Below are 23055 nucleotides of genomic sequence, written 5' to 3'. Positions count from 1 at the left end.
AAGGGTGTTAGGAAGATCTGCCCAGGATGGGAGATGCATGCTGAAAGTATATAGAACGAACATGATTGCCACTCAATTCCTCTTTTGCAAACCACAGCACCCAAAAGGAGAGAGAGAACAAAAGAGAATGCCCTGCCACAGAGGCAGGGTGGGATGGGGGGTGCGAGGGATACTGGGCACTCGATCATTGTATAACTGAAACCCAAGCACAAAAATTTGTAAGTCTACAACTGTACCTCATGGTGTTTCACTAATAAAAATTTTAAAAAATTAAAAAAAAAGAGTTTGGTTTGTAGTCAGTACTTGGCAGGGTTTGAGAACAAGGTTGAATCTTCTGAAATTGCAAGGCTTTGGGTAATCTGGGGTGTGACCCATGCAATAGCCAGACCTATGGAGGATGGCTACCAAGGAATTCCCAACTGTAGTAAGGGGAACAGTGGGTCTACTGGCTGGCTTCCAGGTGTGAAGACATGGTCAAACACTGAGTTGCTGGCTAGAGAATACTCAAGGCCAAAGGAAGGGGATGAGTGAGAAAGAGATGATGTGAAAAATACAGAGATCCTGAATATCATTTCTTTGGGAAAAGAGAGAACTGGGACTTTAGGCTATACAGGAGATTTCTGAAGATCATTTGGCATGGAAGGCAGAAAGTCCAACCTGTGGTTACAGGTTTGTGGACCAAATATGGGTATCTATGTGCAATTGAAAACATGTGGCTGTGTATGCATTTTGTTTCTGTGTCTGTCTGTTCATGGGCATTTGGCTGTGTAAGATTTCATGTATGTGAGTAGGTCACATGTTGATGATTATGATTGTGTGGGTGTCTGAGTAGGCTTGTGTGAGTGCAGGGGTCTGGGTATAGATTTTGCTGTCAGACTCTTGATGATCAAATGGGCGTGTTTGATTCTGAACCTGGGTGAAGATATTTCCTCTGAACCAGTTGGCCTGTTGAATATGTGTGTGTGTGTGTGTGTGTGTGAATGATAGCAATTTTCCCTTAGGCATACATATCTTGTTAAATGTGTATGAGTGTGAAGGTTTTAGAATGTCTGAGTATGTATGTCCAGTTACTAAATACCTAGAGATAACCTGATTGTGTTTATTTTCTTGTGTGCCTATGTGTTCCATTTGAATGTGGGTGCATTTAAATGGTGTGTTTGTAAGGGCATATGCATGTGTCCATGTATATGTGGGAAGTATGGGTAAGAACATGCTTCTCTGTGGGCGTTTCTGTCCTATGTGTGAGTAGTATTGTGTGTGAATGTCCATGTGTCTTCTCCAACATTTTGAATTATGTATGTCTCTGTATGCAAATTTGAATATATATTGTCTGTAGAAGGATCTATGAGTCCATATCTGATTAGTGAAATATTAGTGAAGATGTCATACTGGAAGACATAGTGGAAGTACAAAGAAAACTAATTGTGAAAATGAGGAAGAATGTGTAAATGCCATGTTTTATACATGAAAATGGAATGTATGGGTATGCTTCTGCATGAATATATTATAACTGTGGATAGAATATATGTATATATTTAGGTATTGCATATATATACACATATATATGTATATTCATATCATAAAAGGTTATTTGTAAGTAGGTTAATGAATAGAGGCATACTTTTTTTCTTTTAGAATGTTTATTTTAAGTTGTTGGACATATGCACTGAGCATTCCAGTTACGCAGTTGCAATTAAGTTTAACAAAAAAAACCCTCTGTAACAAAAAATGCATCATATAATGTATTCTCTGACACCGTTGCAAGTCTCATGTAGTATAGATTTGTTGGTTTACAAAACCGCTATCACGTTAGTGATATGCAAGTTCATCACAGAGTGACAGTAAGAGAAAAGTGGCAAAATATACCATTAAAAATTGTCATTGGGGTTGGAGAGATAGTACAGCAGTTAGGGGATTTTCCTCGCATGCGGACCACCCAGGTTCAATCCCCAAAAAGCCGATAGGGTCCCCTGAGCTCCACCAGGAGTGATCTCTGAGCTCAGAGCCAGAAGTAAGCCCTGAAAACCTTTGGGTAAGGCCCAACAAACAAAAAAGACCATAACAAGAAATTGTCATTAAAATATTTAGACTGCTGTTGCTACATAGTCACCAGCTCACCAATGTGTTTTTTTAATAAAAAATTTATTGGATCACCGTGAAATACAGTTACAAGCTTGCATGATTGCATTTCATTTGAACAATGCTCAAGCACCCATCCCTCCACTAGATCACATTTTCTACCACCATTGTTCCCAGTGTCCTACCTGCCACTCCCACCCTACCTCACTCCCTGCCTCTGTGACAGGTACAGTCTTTCTTACTCTCTCGATAGAGGCATACATTTAATTGTGCTTGTGAGTACACATTATTATGAGTTCATGTCAAATTGGGGTATGCATGGGTAGTTGCATTTCATAATACTTGGGTGCACATATCTCAGGTGTTTTGAGTGAATTTCTGAATGTCAGAATGAATGTGGATAGGCCTTTGTGACCAAGTATACATGTGTGACCATATCTACTAGTATATGTGCATATATCTGACTTTGTACATTTGAGTGAATATGTAAGTTTAGTTTTCCATGTTAACATGCAGCTAAGTGTGGTGTGTGAGAATATACTTGTGTGTGTGAGGACTTGATGAATGTCCCAGTTATACAGTTCTAATCATTTGCATATGTGTGCCTGTTTTTATATACCATTTTTTGGAAACTTGTGTTATATATGTACACGCCAGTCTTAGTGTAAAGTGTGTTTGAGTGAGTGTAAGAGAATTCTTTATATATATGATGATTATGAGTGTAATCAATTCTTTTTGTAAAGATACACAAGTGTACGGAAATATCTGAGTGTTCTTCCATGTATGCATGCATATGAATATACATTATATTCAGTGTACATATAGGAATCAATGATGTACACATTTATGTGCATAGGTGTATATGCATAGTGTAATATGTGTTTTAGAATATCTGCATATTAATACGTCTCATTGACAGACATGTATGCCTCTGGATATTTATGTCTATGAGTACACTTGTATGTGAATATGTGTGAATATGCTTATATAGTCATGTCTAGAGGTATGTATATACATTTGTGAACTCATCTTTGTTGTTTAGTCATTGTATTATTGATTGTGATACAGAGTCTACCTATCTGTAGGTATATGTAAGTATGCCTGTGTATACATGTTTGTGAGTAAATATATGTCCGAAACAGTCATGGGAATGTGTGCCATGCATATATGCTTTATGTTTGAAAGGAAATACATATGCAAATGTAGGTCCAAGTGGAGTGTTAATGTGCATTCCTATGAGCGTGCCTAAGTGTAGGAATGAGTACATATATTTTGCTTGTGTCTCTGATGATGCATGTGTGAAAAAGAGAGATGCTTGGCCTTGAGCTTGTGAAGATGCACTTTATCACTGAGGGAGTAATAATGGAGGGTATTTATGAGTCTGTGTGATGCATGTATTTATGTGTAGATACATAGAGAATCCTTGGCACTCCGCTACATTCTTTGTGGCTCTAATTGTGTAGACATCTTATTTTTTAATTTTTTAAATTTTTATTAGTGAGACACCATGAGGTACAGTTGTAGACTTACAAATTTTTGTGCTTGGGTTTCAAATATACAATGATCAAATACCCATCCCTCCACCAGTGCCCATTTCCCACCACCACGGATCCCAGTATCCCTCCCACCCCCTATCCCACCCATCCCACCCTGCCTCTGTGGCAGGGCATTCCCTTTTGTTCTCTCTCTCCTTTTGGGTGTTGTGGTTTGCAAAAGAGGCATTGAGTGGCAATCATGTTTGGTCTATAGTCTACTTTCAGCATGCTTCTCCCATCCTGGGAGGATCCTCCCAACACCCTTTATTTGGTGCTCCCTTCTCTATCTGAGTTCGCTATTCCCCTAGCATGTGTGGCTGGCCTCTAAGCCATGGAGCAAAATTCCTGGTATTTATCACAGCTACTCTTGGGTGTTAGTCTCCTATTTTGTTACTTTATGTTCCCCAGATGAATGCAATCTTTCTATGTCTATCCCTCTCTTTCTGACTCATTTCGCTTAACATAATACTTTCCATGTAGTACCACTTGTATATAAATTTCATGACTTCATCTTTTCTAACAGCTTAATTGTGTAGACATTTTACACAAACCATAACATCAGAACAATCCATGACCCACTTCTGAGGTCTCTGGAATTGATCAGAGGATTTTTGTGCTGGGCTTTTGCAAGGTTTTGGTATAATTCCTATCATTATTAATATTCAGGATGAGAAATGTTCTATTAGGGAAAGAACCTATAACTTTTTAAAAAGGTGTTTCTTGAAATACAATGAAAGAGCCCCTCTTCTCATCTTCCCTTGACAAAATGGTGTTGTGTGGTGTTCAGGGTTAGTAAGTGGTTTTCAGAGAGTGCACCCAAATTATGACATCCAGAGTGTAAACAATTTGGTGTATTGAGGAGAGATGAACATGAATGTGGTATATATAAACGGTGTGTCTGTAAAGCACTATGAGACAATTGGCCTTTTTTTAGTGAAGGATGGTTTGAGTGAGGGTTTGAGTATGACTGAGTAGGAATATGTGTGAAGATATATATATTCTGAACTATATACGAGTTTTATGTATGTATGTGTTACAAAAGAGTATTTGGAAAGCATGTGTGTATTTGATAATGTGGATATATCTGTATTATGTGTGTAAAAGTGTATATGTAACTGTACCTCATGGTGTTTCACTAATAAAAAAATAAAAAAATAAATAAATAAAAGTGTATATGTGTTCTGGGTAGATTATATAGTTGGGAAAGCACAAGTAAATCTAGACAATGAACTTTATAATGGCATGTATTTTATTGTGTGTATATGTGTACGAGGGAATTTGGGCACATGTGAGTGCATGTGAAGATATGTGTGTGGTATGTTAGACAATATGATTGTGTCTGCATTATGTGTATAGGGATGCAGATTTCCTGGATAATGGTGCTTAAGAAAGGGAGTATGGATTGCATGTATGAGTAAGAGAGTATATGAGTTTCTGAATGTGGTAGGTATGAAAGCATAGGCGTATGTGCTGGGAGAAGTATATGAGTATACTGGATGGGATGTAAGAGTTTAACTGGTTCGATGAAGTGAGTGCAAGGGTATTGGAGGTGTGAGTATATATACCTGTATGTGAGTGTGAATGTATCTGGGTGGTATGCATGGGGCACATCTGAGCTATGTGCAAGAACATATGTGGGTATATTTTGTTTGTCATATGTCTGAATGTATGTGTATAGATGTGGATAGGTGAGAACAGAGAGGCAAAGTGTATCAGGATGGTGTGTGGTGAGAGTATTGGGTTTATATATTTTTAATTTTAACTTTATTAAAGGATTGTGAGTTACAAAGTTATTCATTGTTGGGTTTTTGACATGCAATTTTCCATCACTAATACCGCCACCAATGTCAGATTCCCTCTATCAGTGTTCCCAGGTTCTTTTTCCTGCCCCCACTCTAACCTTACACCCTCCCCCCACAGCTTCAGCCTGCCATCTTGATAGGCATCTTTTAAATTTGTTTTTTAAAATTTGTGTCTCAGAATTTCAGTGTCGTTAGCTCTGTGGTTTGGATATTTAGCTCTGTCATTCATTAACACCACTGATGTACCTGACTCCCCTTGACTCCTGCCCCATTGCTTCTCATCTATCTCTTCTCCCCTTCCCTTTCATTCTACTTCTTTTCTTCTCTCTATACTCTGGGGCCCAAAGGTAATCAAGTCATTCCCCCTTTAAATCATTGCATTTCCTCATCCAGTTGCTCTAAATACCACATATAAATGATATCACCCTGTGTTTATCCTTCTTCTTCTGGCTTACCTCATTTAACATGATATCTTCCAATTCCATCCATGTTGCAGCAAATTGCATGATATTATCATTCTTTAGAGTGGTGTAATTACATTGTGTATATATACCACATCCTACTAAAATATACATACATACACATGTAATCACTTGGGTTTGTGTGTGTGTAACTGGATAGAATGTGTGAAAGAGAAATTTTAGGGGATATATATAGTTGTGTAATTTTTCTTTTGACTTTCGAACAAACCTGGAAGTGCTCAGGGGTCACTCTTGTCTTGGGGCTTGAGGCATGTCCCTGGTGGTGCTTTGGAAACCATGTAGTGCCAGAGAATGAATCTAGGTATGCTGCATGCTAACATCTGCTTCAGTCATTTGAGCTACCTCCCCAGCTCTCAAAGTGTGTTTTTTTTATATTTTATAATATTATTTATTGAATCACCATGAGTGAGATCAGTTAGAAAGCTTTTGGGTTTAAGTCTTGGTCATACAATGAAACACCAAAAACCCCAGTATACCTCCATCCCACACCCTCTCCCTACCTGTGGGGCAGATGATTTCCACATTGCTCTCTCTACTTTGATCACATTCAATATTTTGACACCAGACCCACCATTATTATTTGGGATTTTACCCCAACACTCAGATATGCTGAAAAGGCATTCCTAACTTTTGACCTTTTACTTTCTTGGTAAACTTTGCCCCAAATTTTTGGGGTCTGGCCAAAGGCACAGCAGCAATTTTGGGGTATATGGATGTCTAAAGGCGTCATCAGGCTGCTGATTCACTCGCCTCACAGGTACAGATTGACCTGCTGGCGGCACCATACCCCCTCTAAGTGTGTTTTAAGTGTTGGTACATCTGGTAGCATGGAGATTAAATCATATATGTATTTGGGCAGTAGAGTGTGTAGAAAGCATTCCTGGATGGCTTGTATGAAATTGGATATATTTGGGTGGGATATGTGTCTATATTTAGAAGTAGCTGGATCTAAATGATATGTCTGGGTGTTAGTGTATCTCAATGATCCATATGAGATTAATTTTAGAGAATGTGTGGAACTTTGTAAGTGGGGATGTGTTTGGCTTTGTAAGACAGAGTATGTGAAAAACTGTTTATATGAATAAGATTTATGTATGAGTGGTAGCTCTAAGTTATGTATAGGTGGGTATCTGTATGTGTATGGAGTATCTGTATGTGAGCGTGGATTTATCTGTAAAGGTGTAGAAAGACTAGGTATTTTTATATCTTATAGTGTGGGAATATTTATGTGGGATTGTGATTTGGGATATGTTTATGATGTATATTATCTTTCCTAGGTTAAGTATGTGAATTTGTGTGTGTGCATGCATATATAAATCTCCTTTGGAATACCTATAAATGTGAACATGTTTGTTTTTGTATATGTGTGTACCTGTTTGTACCCGAGCATGTTAGTACATGATTTGTGTGTGCATGTCTGAAGTGGTGTATATCTGCATTTGTGTATGAAATGCATGTGTTTCTACATGTAAGTTTCATATACAAGGTATCTGGAACCAGTCTCTGGATTTGAATCTTAGTTCTGTTATTCATTGGGTATGTGACTTTGTACCTAACCTCAGCTAAATCCCAGTTTCTTACTGTAATAGGGGCAATAATACAATCTATGTCATAGAGCAAGGGGTTAGAACTTGATGAATTAATATTTGAAAAGTGCTTGGGATAGTGCCTGGTACATAATGAGTACTCAGTGCTATCAAAGGTGATACTTAGAGCTCTAATTATTACCCGTGCTAGTAAATAACAGTATTTGTCCAACAGCCTGTGAATGAGGCTAGTTCTATATGTCCTCTGTGCATATTTGCCATTTCTTTGTCTCCATATTTATGTGTGAAATAAAAGGCAGACTTTGTGTTTATATGAGTGTGTTTGTACATAATATTGGGTATGTGTTTATATATGTTCCATTTGTGTATATAAAATCATGGATTTAAGAAGAAGGAAGATGTGTGCAGGTGGTTGATAAAGGGAGTTTGGCTCTTAAAGCACACACACATAAGCGTATGAATGCATATATCTGTATACATACTGGTGCTGTACCTAAGTGGGTGCAGTGTTGTGAATATTACTGGTAATGCATATGTGAGGATGCTTCTATCTGTGTATGTGTATACCAGTGTGTTTTTAATCTGAATGCTTGAAACAGGTTTGTAATGGTCAGGCATGTGTATATGAATCTCTGTTGGGAATGTCTTAAATGTAAGACAATTGAGTTTGAGATACATATGTGATGTGTTCATGTGTCTAAAGGGATTATGCCTAGATGACCCTAAACTGAAATGTGTGTATCTGTGTTGTGTGAATGTATGTGTACGTATGAATGAGTGTGTGCATCTATGTTTTGGGGTTCTGTTTATAAGCATCGGCAGGTATGCATGAGTCTTTGTTGTTCTGCATGCCTACTGGACTGCCTGCCTCTGTATGTGCAACAGTGAGTCTGAGTGATATATCAGTATGTGGGAGTATGTCTTTTCTGCAAATATATGTATGTGTTCCAGGGCATATTTGTGAAAGTGGGTGTGTATAGGGAATAGGTCTTTATCTCTCAGTGTAAAATACTGGAGAAAGGAAAGACCTGGAGCTGTAGGATATGAGTAGGAGTTTCCCTGTGTCAGAGGGTAATTCTTGATCTCTGTACCTGTATGATTGTATCAGCAATTGCACAAATTCATGCAATTTGTTTATAGGTATGAGTGTCTGCATGTGCCAGTGTGAATGATATCTGTCTTCACTTGTATTTCTGAGGAAGGGTAGTTATCTTCATGAGCACATGTATGGGTATGTTGTATATCTTTATGTGATTTGCTGGTTATGTTGGCACTGTAACATGCCTGTTTCTGTGCAGATGAAGAGGGAGCCATTTTTATAAACAGTTGGTTCTGCTCATCAACTGGTATATGTCTGGAATTGAGGACATGTGTGAAACTTCATGTACATATGTGACAATGTTCTTGTACCTGCCTTTGTGTTCTAGTGTGTTTATGCAATGTGACTGCATGTAAATATATTAGGATATTCCAAGCTGGCACACAGAGAAAGTGAATTATTTATATGGCACATTGAATAACCAATAGGATTTAGGGGCATTTAAAGTGTGAGAAGAAATTTCTTTCATTTTCTTTATATTATATGAGTCACTGTCATTGTCCTCCCATTGTTCATCGATTTTCTCGAGCGGGCCCAGTAACGTCTCCATTGTGAGACTTGGTTGTTACTGTGTTTGGCATATCAAATACATCACGGGTAGCTTGCCAGGCTCTGCCATGCGGGCGAGATACTCTCGGTAGCTTGCCGGGCTCTCTGAGAGGGGCGGAGGAATCGAACCCGTGTCGGCCATGTTGGCTGCGTGCAAGGCAAACGCCCTACCCGCTATGCTAAGTAAAAAAAAATGAAAAGTTTTAGGGGAGTTATTAAACACTGAATTTGTATTAAAGTTTGTATTAAAACGAAATCTTTCCGGAATTTTTTTCATAACACACTTGAGCTCACTTTGGAAACCTACCATTTTTATTCACTAAAGCCAAATTTGTAGTGGTCAGTCTTCACGCCTACTTCTGAACCTGTGATCACAATTTCCTTCATTTATTTTATGGTTATTTGACTTATTTATTATAGTTTCTTCATGATTTGGTAGAATAATTGGTGCTTATCATAGCTCTTCTATGATATCAGGTTATCCTGTTTCTTGGTAGAAACCCACACAAATAAAGTAGGCAACTGTTGGGTTTCTAAAGAAATGCAAATTCCCATCCAGGCTTCCCACTTATTGATCATGGAAAGTGTTGTTTGGTTGGTTGGTTTTGGAGCCACACCTGGCTCCTGTGCTCAGGACTTACTTCTGGCTCTGCACTCAGGAATCCTTTCTGATGGGATCAGGGGACCATAAGGGGTGATTGAACCAGAGTCAGACATATGCAAGACAAGCATTTACCTACAGTACTATCTTTTTGGTTCAGTCACATTGTTAAAGGTAAAATCCATTTCATGGGGCTAAAGAGACAGTACTGGGGGTACAATACTGTTAGTGATAGATTCCCATTCATAAAATTCCAACACCATACCCCTTACCATTGTATTCACCTCCCTCTTCCAAGGACCCCGGCACCCCTCCCTTTGATCTCCTCTTTCACCAACTCCTTTTTTTGGATTAATTCTCCATTGTGTTGCCTTTGGCCTTTTGTTGCTACCTTGCTGTGTATATTTAAGTACCACATATGAGAAAGACCATTCTGTATCTATCCCTTTCTTTTTGACTGACTTCACTCAGCATGATATCCTCTAGTTCCATCTATGTTGCTGCAAATTGTATGATTTTGTTTTTACATAGAGCTTATATACAGTTATTAGCGTCAAGCAAGTGTGACTGGTGCATTCACACCAAACCAATCTTTCTTATGAAATAAAACAATTGATTCTTTGTGCCTGCATTTTTCACCTCCTTTTTATGACTCATTTGTTGTTGCATGGCCATGCAAAGACCCAAGTCTTTTTGTCGATGTTTCAGGAACAGAACAACACCCAGTGGTGTGTGAAGGCTACTCCTGGCTTGTTGCTCAGAGGTCATTCCTGTTAGTTCTTGAGGAAGTGTGTCCTTTTGGACTGAACCTGGGCCTCTTTCGTACAAAGTATGCACTAAGCCTGTTGAGCTATCTTTAACTGAGACCCAGGTATTAATGCTTCACATGATCTCTTCTCTCTCTTATAGTCACCATCAGCAGGAAACTAAGTAAGTATGGAGTAGCAAATAATCAAGGAGAATTTTTATTTGGATAAAATTTCTTTCTCGGGGTTGGAGCAATAGTATAGCAGGTAGGGCTTTTGCCTTGCAAAATACCTGGGATCCCTTGAGTACTACCAGGAGTAATTCCTGAATGCAGAGCTAGAAGTAACCCCCTGAGCATCGCTGGGTGTGATCCAAAAAGCAAAAAAAAAATTCTTTCTCATTAAGAATTGGGGTAATTCCTAAGCACTAAGCACTCTGGCTCCTTTCATATTTTTTTTTCTGTTTTAGGGCCACATCCAGCAATGCCCATGGCTTCCCCTGGCCCTCCACTGAGGAATCACTCCTGATGGGCTCAGAGAACCATATTGGTCACAGCAGATAGAACCTGGGTCCACTGCATGCAAGGCAAGTGCCCTACCTGCTGTACTATCTCTTCATGCACACACATATTTTAATGTCTTCAAATTTTTACAGTATTTTATTTAGTGACCTGTCTTCCCGTTGTTCATCGATTTGCTCGAGCAGGCCCAGTAACGTCTTCATTATGAGACTTCTTGTTACTGTGTATATTGAATACTCTCGGTAGCTTGCCAGGCTGTCCGAGAGGGGCGGAGGAATCGAACCTGGCTCGGCCGGGCTGGCTGCGCGCAAGGCAAACGCCCTACCGCTGTGCTATCATCCAGCCCATGAATAATTTGTTGGTATTGTAAGCATGAAATCTGCAAAATAAGAATCATTCACAAAGAAGTGAGAGCTAAATTTTCTTTTAGCTCATGAATCCTTAATGAAATCTCTTATATACCCTTAGGTTTATAAGAATAGAGAAAGTTGTACAGAACCTATTGCATCATAGAAAACTGACAAGGGAAACATTATTTTGTGCAAATTAAACAATGAGGAAAACTCTTATGGGTAAAGATGCCTTGGTAGATGAATCTCAGTGCTTTCAGAACAAACTCCAGATGTAAACTTCCTGTCATCACACCAGCAGCATCAGTCCACAGACTTACACAGGGTTCCCACAATATATCAGAATATTCCTATATCTGTCCTCCTGTTGTTCATCGATTTGCTCGAGCGGGCCCAGTAACGTCTCCATTGGAGACTTGTTGTTATTGTGTTTGGCATATCGAATACATCACAGGTAGCTTGCCAGGCTCTGCGCGCTGACGAGATACTCTCGGTAGCTTGCCGGGCTCTCTGAGGGGGCGGAGGAATCAAACTCGGGTCGGCCATGTTGGCTGCATGCAAGGCAAACGCTCTACCGCTGTGCTATCCTATATCATTTTGAATATTTCAAACTTGTTTATTTCAGTGGTTTATACATTTCTTTTCAGGCCTTCTGACTAGTATTATGAACCAAGTCCATCAACATCTGGAAGTCCATCAACAAAAACAATGTTCTAGGGTAGTGCTGTCTCAGTATCTTAAGACCTTTTGTAAATACATTTCATTATAACACTGATTTAAAGAAGTTTCTTTTCTATTAGTTTTACTCTATTGATCCTGCATAAAATGTAGATATTTTCTCTGCACATCTCTGACATGTGATTCTACTGGGAGAGCCATCTGAGCTTCACTTATTAATCATGCAGCCCTGTCACTAGCTGGTTGAGCTCTGTCTAAGAATATTTTAACCCATCTGATAAAATAGCCAGGTTTCCTATTTTGCATTTCCAGGTGCTTTTTTTTTCCCTTTATTTTATTTTATTTTATTTTATTTTATTTTTTTAAAGTTGTAGATTTACAATTTTTTGTGCTTTGGTTTCAATCATACAATGATCAGATACCCATCCCTCCACCAGTGCCCATCTTCCACCACCATGGATAATATCCCTCCCACCCCCATCCCCCCATCCCCCCTGTCTCTGTGGCAGGGCAATCCCCTGTGTTCTCTCTCTCCTTTTGGGTGTTGTGGTCTGCAAAAGAGGCATTGAGTGGCAAACATGTTCAGTCCATAGTCTACTTTCGACATGCATCTCCCCTCCTGGGAGGATCCTCCAAACATCCTTTATTTGGTGCTCCCTTCTCTATCTGAACTGCCCTTTCCTCTAGGATACCCGGCTGGCCTCTAAGTTATGGAGTAATCCTCCTGGTGCTGATCTCAGCTATTCTTGGGTATTAATCTCTTACTTTGTTACTTTATATCCCCCAGATGAATGCAATCTTTCTATGTCTATCCCTCTCTTTCTGACTCATTTCGCTTAGCATGATACTTTCCATATTGTACCACTTGTATGTAAATTTCATGACTTCATCTTTTCTAAGAGCTACATAGTACTCCATTGTGTAGATGTACCAAAGTTTCTTTAACCAGTCATCTGTTCTTGGGCATTCAGGTTTCTTCCAGTTTCTGGCTATTGTAAAGAGTGCTGCAATGGGAGCATCCTTAAAATTCACAGCTGATTTTTTCTGATGAAACCCTCATGGCCCGAAAACAGTGGTGGGACATAGTAAAAAAACTCAATGAAATAAATGCCTCCCCCAAAATACTTTTCCCAGCAAGACTCTCATTCATAATAGAAGGAACAACACACAGTTTCACAGACAAACAACAGCTCAGGAACTTCATAGACTCAAAATCATGGTTACAAGAACAACTAAATGGGCTACTTTAAGGCAAGAAAGGCCCCTCAAATACACCAAATTTTAACAGAACAATGGGACAAAATCCCATAACAATAATCTCTCTCAATGTCAATGGGCTAAACGCACCAATTAAAAGACATAGAGTGGCAGGATGGATTAGAAAATTGAACCCAACATTCTGCTGCCTGCAAGAAACGCATCTCAATAGTCAAAGCAAACACAGACTCAGAGTCAAAGGCTGGAAAACAATCCTACAGGCAAACAGCTCCCATAAAAAAGCTGGGGTAGCCATCCTTATATCAGACCACATCAATTTCAGAGTGAGGAAGGTCATAAGAGACAGTGAAGGCCATTTCTTATTGATCAGAGGATCTGTACAACAGGAAGAACTTACAATAATAAATGTATATGCACCTAATGAGAGACCAGCAAAGTACTTAAAACAACTACTCATAGATTTGGAAAAAGACATCAATAGCAACACAATACTAGTGGGAGACTTCAACACTGCTTTGTCCAGGTGCTTTTTTAAAAAAAAAAAAAAACAAGATATAAGCAGAGAAAATAACTCAAAGAACCAGAGGACAGTTTTTACATACTCGATACCCAAATTCCACCCTCAGTACCATATGGTCCTCCAAGCAACACTGAGAGTGAACCTCTGAGCACAAAGGCAGGAGAAGCTCCTAAGCACCAGCAGTTGTGGCCACTCTCCCCGTCCCCAACACTCCTGCAATCCAGATCTTTAACTGTATGATGTGTTTAATTGTCAGTGACAAACATAGTCTCCTGGAAACAAAGTTTCTTTGGAAAAGTCTTGTTTGCTGAGAAAGTGAGGGTTAATTGAGCAGCTGAACTCAAATTTGAGATAACCCATTTTATTGCTTAACTTGCAACATACATGGGGATGGGCTTCTACATTTGTCCTTGCATCTTCTGATTTCCCATTTTTAATTTAAAAGTTCATTTCGGTGAGAAAAAAATTTTGGTTTTTGGTTCACACCCAGCTCTGGTTCTGTGCTCAGAGGTCACTCCTAACAGACTCAGGAGTCTGATATATGATATGCTGAGGATCAAACCTGGGTCAGCCATGTGCAAACTGACTCAGGTTCAATACAATCCACTGTACTATCCCTCCAGCCCATAAAGAAATATCTTTTTTAAAAAATTTTTATTAGTGAAAAACCATGAGGTACAGTTGTAGACTTACAAATTTTTGTGCTTGGGTTTCAGTTATACAATGATCAAATACCCATCCCTCCACCAGTGCCCATTTTCCACCACCACGGATCCCAGTATCCCTCCCACCCCCCAAGAAATATCTTTTTAAAAATTAATATTATCAAATCTAAAGTACTGAGCAGACCTTTGTGACTTTTGAAATATTACATTTTTCTTGAAAATAAATTGAAAATCTTTTTGAAATTTTTTCAAAAAATTTATCTTAGGCCTTTTGTGTTCTTCATAAAGCAACACTTGTGAAACAAAATTTATAACGTTCTAGATTTTCCTTTCATGAATCAATTGAAATGAGCAACAATGGGACTTCAACTATGTTTTTTTTTTACTTTTTTTTCCCCTTTATTTTATTTTATTTTTATTAAAGTTGTAGATTTACAATTTTTTGTGCTTTGGTTTCAATCATACAATGATCAGATACCCATCCCTCCACCAGTGCCCATTTTCCACCACCATGGATAATATCCCTCCCACCCCCATCCCCCCATCCCCCCGTCTCTGTGGCAGGGCAATCCCCTGTGTTCTCTCTTTCCTTTTGGGTGTTGTGGTCTGCAAAAGAGGCATTGAGTGGCAAACATGTTCAGTCCATAGTCTACTTTCGACATGCATCTCCCCTCCTGGGAGGATCCTACAAACATACTTTATTTGGTGCTCCCTTCTCTATCTGAACTGCCCTTTCCTCTAGGATACCTGGCTGGCCTCTAAGTTATGGAGTAATCCTCCTGGTGCTGATCTCAGCTATTCTTGGGTATTAATCTCATATTTTGTTACTTTATATCCCCCAGATGAATGCAATCTTTCTATGTCTATCCCTCTCTTTCTGACTCATTTCGCTTAGCATGATACTTTCCATATTGTACCACTTGTATGTAAATTTCATGACTTCATCTTTTCTAACAGCTACATAGTACTCCATTGTGTAGATGTACCAAAGTTTCTTTAACCAGTCATCTGTTCTTGGGCATTCAGGTTCAACTATGTTTTAACAAATATTTTACATTAAAACAAAAGTTACGGGGGCAGAATTATAGTATAAGAGGTAAGGTGCTGCCTTGCATGTGACTGATCTTGGCTCAGTGCCCAGCATTACTTATGGGTTCCCCAAGCATGGGCAGGGGTTACTTCTGAGCACAAAAATATATGCCCCTCACAAAAATGTAACAAAATACAGTAATTTGTTGCGGATTTAAGGATGAAGTCCTATCTAAAATTTTTTTAAAAATTTTTATTAATGAAACACCATGAGGTACAGTTGTAAACTTACAAATTTTTATGCTTGGGTTTCAATTATACAATGATCAAATACCCATCCCTCCACCAGTGCCCATTTTCCACCACCAAGGGTCCCAGTATCCCTCCCACCCCCCCATCTCCCCACCCCACCCTGCCTCTCTGGCAGGGCATTCCCTTCTGTTCTCTCTCTCCTTTTGGGTGTTGTGGTTTGCAAAAGAGTCATTGAGTGGCAATCATGCTTGGTCTATAGTCTACTCTCATCATGCTTCTCCCATCCTTGGAGGATTCTCCCAACACCCTTTATTTAGTGCTCCCTTTTCTCTCTGAGCTCCTTTTTCCCCTAGCATGTGTGGCTGGCCTCCAAGCCATGGAGCAAAACTCCTGGTACTAATCTCGGCCACTCTTGGGTGTTAGTCTCATATTTTGTTACTGTATGTTCCCCAGATGAATGCAATCTTTCTATGTCTATCCGTCTCTTTCTGAGTTATTTCTTTTAATTTTAGGCATGTGTTTCCTTTTTTGCCATCATTTAACATAGTTATAGTAGATTTATGCTTATTCTTGCAGTGTACTTAGTTACTGTCTCTCCTCCACCACCACCAAAAGTGCCAAAGACCATCCACCACTGTCCTAGTGTCACTTCTAGTCCATCTTATCTTCTTTCACAGCTTGGTAACCCCAATTTTTAATTCAAAGTCCAAGGAGTATCTTTAGATAATGTCTATTCTTTTGCTTTGTATCACGTATGAGTGAGATCATCTGATACTTGTTCTTTTCCTTAATGACTTCATCTTGCTCCATCCAACAGCCAAAGACAAGATTTTACATTTTCTTACAGTACTATTGTATTCCATTGTGCATTTATACCACAAGTTCAATGTCCTCTCATCTGTTGTTGGTCACTTGGGTTGTTTTTAAATATTGCCTATTGTGAATAGTGCTGCAATGATTATAAGTATATGTACCTTTCTGAGTTATGTTTTGTATTCTTGGGGTAGAAGCCAAAGACCATAAGGAAGTTCTATTAGCAATTTTTAATGCCTCCATACTGTTTTTCATAGAGTTTGAACTGACAACAGTCTCATCAATAATAAATGAGGGATCCTTTTTCACTGCATTCCAGCCAACACTGGCTGTGTTAGGTCTCTTTGATATAAGATGTTTTCACCAGTGGGAGGTGATAACTCATTATTGTTTTGATTTCTCTTTCCCTGATAATAAGTGATGAAAAACTTTTTTTCATATCCATTGACCATTCATGTTTTGTTGGAAGAAGTTCATGTTCTGCCCAAATGTATTTGTGTTTTGTTTGGGGGTCACATTTGATAGTGCTCAGAAGCTTTTCCTAGCTCTATGTTCAGGAGTGACCCGTGATAGTCCTTCATCACTGTAAGACTCCACTGAAAGACACTACTGTAGAAAGATTCAAACAGGGTGGACTGCGCATGCAAGGCCCCTTTTAGCTCCTTGCACTATCTCTCTGCCCCTTCTCCACAAATTTTGATGGGGTTGTGTTTCTTGTTGTTGAATTCTGTATATGGTGTGTGAACATTTTCTCTCATTCAACAGTGTCTTTTAATTTTAGCCTGAGTTCTTTCAACTTAATCACTTAATCACTTAACTTCCCGTTAGTCGTCGATTTGCTCGAGCGGGCGCCAGTAACGTCTCCATTTGTCCCTGTCGCGTGCTAGTGTAGCCCAATGGCATCTCTTCGCTCCGGGAACATGGAGGGCCTCAAACCGATCGTTCATGACCTTGACAAAGAAGTCTGACCATCTGGTAGGTGGGCGGCCACGCGGTCTCTTGACATCCCGTGGAATCCAATCAGTAACAGCTCTAGTCCAACGGTCGTCTTTAAATCTCATTACGTGACCAGCCCATCTGATTTTCGACACCTTGGCAAATGAGACAGCGTCCCTGATCCTTGATCGTCGACGGATGTCAGAACTCCGGATTCGTTCTCTCATTTGAGTTCTTTCAACATATGAACATTTTCAGTCCAATATATTCCCAATTGGTTTTTTTTTTGCCTTTGTTTTCTTTGCTACTGGAATTGATGTACTGAAGACACCTCTGAGGTCTATATCCTAGAGGGTTCTGCATGTTTTCTTGTATAGTTTATGGATAGTGGTCTAATATCAAGATGTTTAATTCCTTCTGAAATGAATTGTGTGTATGGTGTGAGACAGGGACCTGCATCACTTTTCCTTATGTGTCCACATAATTTTCCTAATGATTTTAGGGTTTTTGCAGGGAGGTACATTCAGCAGTCCTTGGGGGGGTATCATACAATGCTGTGGATGAACCCAGGGCTCCTATATGCAAGGCATGCACTCCAACCCTGTATGTTATCTCCCTGGCCTCAGATTTGTTTAATTTAATTTTTTTAGTTTTAAGTCTTTATTGAGACACTGTGGTTTACAATCCTGTTAATGGTGATTTTGTGCATACATCATTTCAACACCACACTCACCACAGAGTGCCTGCTTCCCTGCCCCCTGCCCCAGCAAAGTACCAAGCACCTCATGTTTAACACCCCCACCATATCAGCTCAGTTCTGTAGATTAACTCCCCAGTTCTATTACCTTGTTCTTCCCTTACTGTATATCTTTAAATCCCACATATGAGAAAGGTCACTCATATCTACCCCTTCCTTCTGACTTACTTCATTCAGCATGATAGTTCCATTCATGTAGTCGCAAATTGTATTATTTTATACATTCTTATAGCAACATATTATTACTATATGTATTACAACTGTTTAAAAATTGTGGTTTAGGTTCTGTGATTTATAATATTGCTATATTGCCAGTGGTAGGTTTCTTGCATAAATCATTCTAGTACCACAGCCTCCCCCAGAGTGTCTGCTTTGCTTCACTTCATCATTGTCCCAGTGTCCCAGAACCAACCTACTTCCTTTCTACCCCTATAAGGTTCCTACTGAAGACCATTTCTTGATTTTTATTGCCTTTGGTCATTTGTTACTCCCCTATTCACAAATCACAAATCATCCTGTTAATCGTCGATTGCCTCGAGCAGGCCCCAGTAACGTCTCCTTCATCCTAGCCCTAAGATTATATTCAAGGCTCCCCTATTATGTTTCTTTATATCCCACATATGAGAGAGATCACTCTGTGTCTGACCTTCTCCTTCTGGCTAACTTCACTCTGCATGATACCCTCCAAGATACACCACAACTTTGATTTATCTATCTATAGTGAGACATTTGGGTTGGTTTCATATCATGGCTATTGTACCATATGCTGCAATAAACAGAGGTGTGAGTACGTCCTTTCAAATGAATGTTGGTATGCTTTGGGGTAGATGCCAAGAATGATATCACTGAATCATATGGGAGTTCTATTCTGACTTTCTTAAGAAATGTCCATATTGCTTCTCATAGCAGTTGAACCAGAGAGCATTCCCACCAATGGTTAATGAGGATTCCTTTCTCACTACATCCCCACCAACACTGGCTATTCCCAGAATTTATATATATATATATATATATATATATATATATATATATTTCTCACTAGTGTGGGACAGCATCTCATTTTTTAAATTTGCATTTCCCTGATTATTAATGATGATGAGCACTTTTCCATATGCCTATTAACCATCCATATGCCTTTTTTCAGGAAGTGTCTGTTCATCTCCTCTCCCCATTTTTGGATAGAGTTGTTGGATTATTTGTTGTTGAGCTTTGTGAATGCTTTGTCTGAAATATTTTATGCAAATATCTTCTCCCGTTCAGTGGAGTGTCTTTTTATTTTATCTTTACTTTCTTTTGTTGTGCAGAAGCTTTATAATGTGATGTTGTTCCGTTTGTTTGTTTTGTTGTTTTTGCCTCTGTGGTTAGCTTGTTGATGACTCCTCTGAGTTCCATTTACTAGACAGTTCTGTCTATGTTTCTTTCAATGTATTTTTGTGGGTTCTGGTCTAATCTCAAAGTCTTTAATCCCCTTTCTTTTTTTCTTTAATCTCTTTCAAATTACTTTTATGAAAGATATGGTTCCAATATTTTTTACATGTGATTATCCAGTTTTCCCAACATCATTTGTTTTATTTTTTGTGTGATTTAAAAAATTCTACTTTTGGAGCTGGAAAGATAGCACAGCGGGTAGGGCATTTGCCTTGCGTGTGGTGGACCCGGGTTTGATTCCCAGCATCCCGTATGGTCCCCTGAGCACCGCCAGGAGTAACTCCTGAGTGCAGAGCCAGGAGTAACCCCTGTGCATCACCAGGAGTGGCCCAAAAAGCAACAAAAATAAAAAAATAAAAGAAATAAAAATTCTACTTTTAGAATAAAAAGCCTGGCAAGCTACCCATGATGTATTCTATATGCCAAAAACAGTAACAAGTCTCACAATGGAGACGTTACTGGTGCCCACTTGAGCATCCATGAACAATGGGAGGAGAGTGCTACAGTGCTACCTTTATTGTGATAACAGTAAGGTGTACATAACTGTGCATAACTTTTGAAAACCCATTAAACTATACACTTAAAATATGAATTTTACAAATATAAATAATATCTCAGTAAAATTTGTTGAAATAAATAGGGGGTTTGGTTTGGTTTGGTTTGGGGGTTACACCCGGTGGTTCTTTGGACATACTCCTGGCTGTGTACTCAGGGATCACTCCTGTTGAGGTTTGAAAGAATATACTGATGCCAGGAATCAAAACCACGTCGGCCATGTGCAAAGCAAATGCCCTATCCTCTGTACTATTGCCCCAGCCCCTACATAAATGTCTTTAAGAACAATTTAACACACAGTTATTGTCCAGAGTGATCATTTCCAACTAATATTGTCATAATGGATCCTCCTCTATCTTAACCACCCTCCATGTCCCACACCATTGACCAGTCCTGGGTGTTGAAAGCAGACTGAGGTATATACATGATGACCTTCCAGCATCTGTATCACAAACCATAATGCCTAAAATGAGAGAAAGAAAGAGAAAGAGAGAGAGAAAGAAGAGAGATGCTGCCACAGAGGCAGGCTGGGCTGGTGGGTGGCTTGAAGGGGTGGGAGGGAAACTGGGGACACTGGTGATGGAAAATTACACTGGTGAAGGGATGGGTGATGGAACATTGTATGACTAAAACGCAATCATGAACATTTTTGCAATGCTCTATCTCACGGTGATCAATAATTGTTTTTAATTTTAAAAGGAACAATTTAAAGAACTAAGAACTATAAAAAACCTCAATTCCTCAAAGTCTCATCCCATACCAGAGTCTGGTTTAGTCGTATTCTCTTCATTTTAAATTTTTTTAGCTTTTAAATTTTTCATTTCATTTCCATTTTAGCTTTTAAATTTTTTAAAATTATGTTTTGGCTTACAATACTACTAATAATGGTTTCTCATGGGCATCATTCCCATACCACAACCATCACTTGTGTACCCCTTTCCTTCCTTCAAGGAAATAGTCCCTCCCTCCCACTACTCCCATTTAAAAAAATTTAATTTTAAAAGTCTATCACAAGTAAATCAATAAATAAGTAAAGAAATTGGACCAGAGAGATAGCTCAGAGGTTCGGGCACATGCTTTCTACATGGGAAGCTCACATCCAATTCCTGGCACTGCATTGTCTCCAGAGAACTGCGAGTGTGACCCAAAAGCAAAACAAAACAATAATAAAAATAATGCTGTCATAATGTTTTTAAAAGATGTTTTATCTTTTTTAAACATTTTTTTTTTTACAATTTAGGGCTGGAGCGATATCACAGCGGTAGGGCGTTTGCCTTGCACGCAGCCAACATGGCCGACCCGAGTTCGATTCCTCTGCCCCTCTCGGGGAGCCCGGCAAGCTACCGAGAGTATCTCGTCAGCGTGCAGAGCCTGGCAAGCTCCCTGTGACGTATTCGATATGCCAAACACAGTAACAACAAAGTCTCCAATGGAGACGTTACTGGGACTGCTCGAGCAAATCGATGAACACCGGGAGGGCCTTTACCTTTTTTACAATTTAGGTAACAAGGCTGCAATGATATTCAAATTTGGGGTACTCTAGTACCCCAAAGTGGCACATAGCACAGCCATCAACATGTTCATGACCCTCCACCTCTGTCTCTGTGTCTGACCTTTCCCTCTACCCATCCCGTTATTATTTGCTTACTGGCAGTTATGGTTTTGGTGCGCACTGCTATTTCCCTTGACCAGCACTCATGTGTTCCAGACCCTCCAACCATGTTGCTCTGTTGCTTCAAGTCATCCTACTCATACCCCTCACCTCTAAACTTGGCACTCTCAGATCTGTAATCCAGTGCCCAAAATTTATTACCGATTGATATTGTCCATAGCCTTGATTTGTTTCTCTGTATAACAAAGATGAGTGAGAACAATCTGTATTTGTCTTTCTGTCTCTGGTTTAAGCATGAGGCCCTCCAATTCCATCCAAATAAAGTTATGCCTCAAAGTGCATTATCTTTTTGTCACTAATTTCATATGCTTATTGACCATTCACATGTCCTCTTTATGGAAGTGTCTATCTCTTCTCCCCATTTTTATGGGATTATTGTTTTGTTAGTGTTGTTGCTGTTTTGTGAATGTTTTATAAATATTGGATCAATCCTTTATCTGACATATTGTGTGCAAATATCTTCTCCCAATCAATAAGTGTCTTTCATTTCAGCCTGACTTTGTTTTGCCTTGCAGAACCTTTTCAACTTGCTTTTTTGTTTTTACTTTTGCTATTTTTTTAACAGTGGAATTAGGTTATTGAAGGCACTTTGAAGTTCAGATCCTGGAGAGTTCTGTCTATCTTTACTTTAATTTATTTTATGGTTTCTTTAAGTCTTTGATCTATTTTGTTTGGTTGGTTGGTTTGGTTTTGGTTTTGGAGCCACACCTGGCTCTGGTTAGAGCTTACTCCTGACTCTGTGCTCAGGGATCATTTCTGGCAGAGCTTGGGGGGCCATATGTGGTGCCGGGAGTTGAGCCCAGGTTGACTGTAAGCAAGGCAAGCACTCTACCTTCTGTATTAAAACTCCAGCATATTTTAAATAAATTTTTGTGAAAAGTGTGAGATATTCAGTTTTATTTGTTTTTTACAAGTAGTTATCTATCTTTCCCAACACCTTTTGTTGCTCCATTTCATGCACTCAATCCTTTTGTCATAGATAAATTGTCCTTATAGCTGAGTATTTATCAATTCTGATTTATTGTTCTGTCAACATATCCTTATTTCAGTGACATGCTCTTTTGATTACTAAAGTTTTATAGTATAGTTTAAAATAAGCATAGTTTATATAAAAATAGTTTAAAGTTCAATAACCCCATCTCCTTTTTTTCCATCTCCTTTTTTAAAGAATGGCCTTGGTTATTTGTGGATTTTTAGTATTCTTCATATAAAGAGCCCTTA

At 39.1% G+C, this 23055-nt stretch overlaps 1 protein-coding gene across 5 annotated transcripts in view; it reads left to right on the top strand.

The window, feature by feature from the left end:
• Window positions 1-23055, top strand: part of GPR173 (G protein-coupled receptor 173) — a 35329-nt gene that overhangs the window by 2103 nt on the left and 10171 nt on the right. The window contains exons 2-3 of one of the 5 annotated variants that reach the window (XR_008794595.1): window positions 10403-10565; window positions 10910-10956. The exons of 3 other annotated variants lie outside the window; for them this stretch is intronic. The gene's annotated coding sequence lies outside the window, so the exon portion shown is untranslated. One more of the 5 variants, XM_056130019.1, reaches the window with a different exon arrangement.

Source organism: Sorex fumeus, unplaced genomic scaffold, assembly GCF_029834395.1.
Source record: "Sorex fumeus unplaced genomic scaffold, SorFum_2.1 ptg000073l, whole genome shotgun sequence".
NCBI classification, from domain to species: domain Eukaryota; kingdom Metazoa; phylum Chordata; class Mammalia; order Eulipotyphla; family Soricidae; genus Sorex; species Sorex fumeus.
This window is presented reverse-complemented; position numbering and strand designations above follow the sequence as displayed.